Source organism: Euprymna scolopes, chromosome 22 (genome assembly GCF_053919585.1).
Source record: "Euprymna scolopes isolate OS-2025 chromosome 22, ASM5391958v1, whole genome shotgun sequence".
Taxonomy (NCBI): Eukaryota; Metazoa; Mollusca; class Cephalopoda; order Sepiida; family Sepiolidae; genus Euprymna; species Euprymna scolopes.
In genome coordinates this window covers 100,190,978-100,196,977 of record NC_136503.1, presented here as the reverse complement: position 1 = coordinate 100,196,977, position 6,000 = coordinate 100,190,978, and the positions used below count along the sequence as shown (strand labels likewise).

At 31.1% G+C, this 6,000-nt stretch overlaps 1 protein-coding gene across 1 annotated transcript in view; it reads left to right on the top strand.

Annotated features, from left to right (window-relative positions):
- Positions 1–2,018: 2,018 nt before the first annotated feature.
- Positions 2,019–6,000, top strand: part of LOC145243788 (glutamate receptor ionotropic, delta-1-like) — a 72,679-nt gene continuing 68,697 nt past the window's right edge. The window contains exon 1 of the mRNA XM_080106825.1: positions 2,019–2,181. The gene's annotated coding sequence lies outside the window, so the exon portion shown is untranslated. The remainder of the gene's footprint in view (positions 2,182–6,000) is intronic.

Below are 6,000 nucleotides of genomic sequence, written 5' to 3'. Positions count from 1 at the left end.
TCTCTAATATTTTGGTGAACAGTGGGAGGAGGCTAATGGGGCGATAATTTAATGGGTCAGTTCTTTCACCAGAATTCTTGAATATTGGTACCACAGAAGCAGTTTTTCAACAGCCTGGAAAGCATGATTCATTAAGGTATTTGTTGTAGAGTTTGGAGAGAACTGGAGCTACTTCGGCTGAGCACTTTTTTAATAGCACAGCTGGGATAAGATCGGGTCCACATGCTTTTGAAGTATCAAGGTTTTTTATGATAGTATGCACCTGAGCAGGGGTGATTTTTAGATCGTCTAGCGTGGCGTCTGTCTGCAAAGGAAAGGCAGGCAGGGGGTGCTTGGAAGGGTCCAGTGTGGAGTTTGAGGCAAACCGAATGGCAAGCATATTAGCCTTGTCGGTTGCTGAGCAAACAACCTTGTGATTGTTGGTTAGTGGGGGAATTGTTGATTGCCCATTATTTACTACACTGTTGTAGATTTTTCAAAAGTCACGAGTTCCTCTTCGATGCGTTTTTTAGTGGTTTCATTAAATTCTCTCTTAGCTGTCGCTATTTCTTTCTTAACGTTACTTCTAGCTTCTATATACTTCTGTCTGTTGGAACAGGACTTATGTTGGTTAAATCTGTGGTATGCATGCTGCCTTTGCGCAATGGCAGTTGCGCAAGTCGAAGTAAACCATTAGGGAGAGTGAAGCTTGCTATAGAATTTACGCATGGGAACATGTGCTTCAATTGCTGTTTTGAACCATTCAGTGGCCTCATTTGTACACTGTTCAGCAGGAAGAGAAAAAATATTTCCCCATGGGGCATCTCTGATTGTTTTATGATAAACAAGTGCAAGAGAGATCCAGACGATTCGATGCCTCCGTTTAGACTCAAAAGTCAAAGGATACCCCCTGATGATGATGCTGATTAAGATAATGACGTTAATGATTACGCATAATGTATTTTGACGATAATGACGATGACGAAAATGGTAATGATGCAACTGACGATGATGTTAACGATGATTATAACGATGATGATGGCAGTGATGATCATGATGATGATGATGGCAAGCATGGTGATGGTGATCATGATGATGACGACACTGATGATGATGATGATGATGATGATGATGATGATGATGATGATGATGACGACGACGACGACGATGATGATGATGATGATGATGATGATGATGATGATGATGATGATGATGATGATGATGATGATGACGACGACGACGACGACGACGACGACGACGACGATGGTGATCATGATCATGATCATGGTGACGACGACGACGACGACGATGATGATGATGATGATGATGATGATGCCGACAACGATGACGATGACGATGATGGCAATGATGATGGTGGTGACGATTATAATGGTGATGACGATTATAATGGTGATGATTACTCTTGTGATAACGGTGACGGACGATCACGTCAACAATAATGACGGCAATGATGATAACAATGCTGACAACGATGAGGATAGCTCTAATGATGATGATGATGATGATGATGATGATGATGATGATGATGATGGTTTACAGAAAAGTTTTATTTGGTTTCATTTAACGACTCTGTTATTAGGAGTTGGCCTTACAATAAATACAGAGACGGAGGCTATATAACCCCCGCCCCCACCGTCACCACCACCTCTCCATCAGTAGATTAGATTTACCGTAGACAACGACGCAGCTACGTAAACTGAGAATCATTCAAAGCAAACTCAACAGACCTTGAAAAAAGGGCCGATTTATTGATCAACGCGGCCGCCATTAATCTTAGGAATCGACGCAACTACTTTAAATTGGTGATTTTCCCAATGAAATCGATAAACGCACGGACAAAATGGACTTCGGAGGGGTTTTTTTCTCCTTTTTTTTGTGTTTGTGTTTCAAGAAAATTGCGCTTATGTCCTTTTTTTTATTTTTTATTTTTTCACCCAAAGAAAGAAAAAAAGGCATTAACAGAAAGATACATCGCCTATCCATAGCTGAAATGGTTTATTGATCAACGCGATCCCGTCAGTAGATTGGTTGAAAAAACAAACAAACGGTTGTTATTTCGAATTTAGACATTTGGAATTTACTCCTATAAAACAAGGTTTCATCGTTTGGATTACCATCCATTGTTGACCTTTAAAAACGTTGATGCTTTGCGATTTGTTTCCAAGGTGTTTCCTTTAAAGCGTGAGTAAACGCACGGATTTTCCACACTTGTGAAATCTGTTTTCCGTCTCTATCTATCTATCTATCTATCTATCTATCTATCTATCTATCTATTTTTTTTATTTATTTATTTATTCATTTACTTTTTTCTTTACTACTAGTAGGTCGCCTGGCGTTGCCCGGTCGTAAGATATGATATTTTAATTCATGCTGATTTTATATTTATTATTAAAGACAGTTCTCTCAAGCTTTTTATATTAAACCTAATTTATAGTAGTGAGATCAAAGCTATATATATATATGTGTGTGTGTGTGTGTGTGTGTGTGTGTGTATAATATTCCTTTAAAACTATGTATATAATGTAAATCGAATAATATATATATATATATATATATATATATATATATATATTATTCGATTTACATTTTTTGGATTTTACCGTCATTGGATACTTTACCTTTCACCAGACTATCCATTCACGTGTAATCACCTTTTTCTTCACCATATTCCCTCTGCTTCACTTTTTGTTATCAAGTAAGATGTTTGACTTACTTGCAGTTTCATCAAATACTTTTGTATGCAAAATCTGATCCCGCATTTTGCTAATTGCTACCCTCTGATGAGAAGGAAAGCATTTCTTCGAAACTCCGCGAATTAAGGACTATCTACTTATCAAGTGTTTCCTTTTCAGATTAAATATATTTTTTAACTCTTTTTCAAAGTGTTTTTAACATGTTTTATTAACTATTTGCTCTTATATATATATATATATATATATATATGATAATTTTTTTTTTGAAAAAGAAATCCAGCAGAGTGCTCAATTAAAAGGAAAATCCGAAATGTAAGAGCGTATATATATTTTGTGTACAGAAAGTTGTTAGATGAGACAAGTCATTGGTACCGTCGGTTTCAAGCCCGATAGTAAGGACCGTTTAAGGTATCCTTATCAAGCTCTCTTCAGCCAATATTCGTCGTCGGTTTCAAGCCCGATAATAAGGACCGCTTATTATCGGACTTGAAACCGACGGTACCAATGATTTGTCTCATCTAACAACTTTCTGTACACAATATATATATACTAGACTACCCGTGACCCGTTGGGTCAGTATGTTATATTAGCTATGGAATTCATGTATGAGTGTGACACTTGTGACGTAAAGAAAATAGATTTTTTTGTGACATAACAGAAACATTTCTATGAAAGTATATTAAAATGAAAGAAGAATATAGATAGATTTCTACGAGTCGTTCTGTTTATTATAATTGATTATTTTTGAAAAACTTTTTTACATTCACTGAATTATAAGTGGTTGGCCATACTTATAGGTAAATGTGCACTGAACAGATACCATAATACTTATTATAGTTAAATTCAAATTTTGATATCTTTGCTCTTTTTTTTTACATTGTTCATCTCTGTATTACGTTTAAATTATTTTAACCCCCACTTTTCCCATGTTAAATAATAATTTCGAAATAATAACGTTAATATTTCAGTGCGCAGGTCAAAATCTGCAAAAGTAGCGATTTGTGTTTATTTGTTTACGTTGTTATGGGTAATTGTTTATGCGCGCATGCGCAACCGAATGTGGGTTACACACATCGTTACAAGGTCATTTGAGTTTTATGATTATATAGATATATATAGGATGCATAATATGTATATATGTATAATATGTATACATATATATATGTATATATATAATATATATGTATATATATATAAAAATATCATATCTATAATATGTATATAATATATACATATATACATATATGCAATATGTATAATATGTATATATATGTATAATATGTATATATATGCATAATATGTATATATGTATAATATGTATATATATATGTATATATAATATGTATAATGTATATATATACATATATATATCATATCTATAATATCTATATACGATATATACAGATATATCATATGCATAATATGTATATAATATATACTATGTATAATATGTATATATATCTATAATATGTATATATATGTATAATATGTATATATATATATATATAATATGTATATGTATATAAATATCATATCTATAATATCTATATAATATATATACATATATATAATATGCATAATATGTATATATATACATATGTATAATATGTATATATATACATATGTATAATATGTATATATATATATGTATAATATGTATATATATGTATATATAATATGTATAATATGGATATATATATAAATATCATATCTATAACATCTATATAATATATATACATATATATAATATGCATAATATGTATGTATATATATATAATATGCATAATATGTATGTATATATATATAATATGCATAATATGTATATATATATATATAATATGTATAATATGGATATATTTATATGTATAATATGTATATATATGTATAATATGTATGTATATATGTATAATATGTATATATATATATGTATATATATATGTATATTATGTATATATATATATGTATAATATGTATATATATGAATAATATGTATATATATATATGTATAATATGTATATATATTTATAATATGTATATATATATATGTATGATATGTACATATATATGTATAATATCTATCTATCTATATATATATATATATAGTAATTTATAAAATATATATGGCAATTAAGCTACACTGAATATTCGGCGTTTCATCCACTATAGGCTGACGAATCCTATAGTGGATTAAACGCGGTATATTCAGTGTAGCTTAATCGCCATATATATTTTATAAATTACTAACTAGCTCTACCTACGTATTGAGCACTTTTGAAGTAAATACTTAAAGTTTACGCATAAATCTATACTTCCGTATATTAATTTTATGTGAGTAAATGAAGTAGTTATATATATATATATATATATATATATATATATATATATATATATATATATATAGTCATCCACATACAGTACTGTTTCGCTGTTTCACAGCTCATCAGTGCGGCTAGACAGGCAACTACCTCAAGCCACGATTGAAACCCGACCGTTTTGTACGGCAGTCAAGGCTCCTAACCATTACGCTATTGGCGGCTGCTTGAACGAGTAGTGAGTTTAACGATGTTTTGACATATTTGATATATATGTATATATATATATATATATACATATATATACATATATATATATGCATATATATATATATACGTATAATATGTATAAAACATTCCTTTAGAACTATATATGTATATTTATATACGTATGTATGTGTGTGTGTGTGTGCGTGTATGTATGTATATAATATTCCTTTAAAAAATGGGTTACAAAGCTGAGGTCGAAACCAAAACCTAAAGACACTGAGAAAAGTCCGATACCCGTTAGGCCAGCTTGCTACGTTCTTTTAAAAGTATGTTCAACTCTACTTATTCTTAACATAAGGGAGCTATGTTAGCTAATGAAATAGTTGAGAAACAGATAAAAATCCGATGACCCCCCCCTACGTACTAAATGTTCTAATTTTTACCCTTTAGCAGCCCCTTTTTCCGGATGAAAACTGATTAAAAAGTTTTCTCTATGTTTGAATACCCTATATACTAATTTTCAAATATGTTGATCAATTTTTTATGAAATTTCACACGAATATACTTTATGCATTTATTACTGTTTTTATGTAAGTTTCGTATCGGAATGTCTTCGATAAATATCGATAATCGATAATCGAAAAAAAAACGATTAAAGAAGGAACGGGCGATTTTGACCAAAGTTAACACATTTGAGAAATTTTATTACCACACAAGCAGAAAGACCCGGCATATAAAATCAGCAATAGGTTCTTGGATATGACAGGGGCGCGTTTGCAATGAAT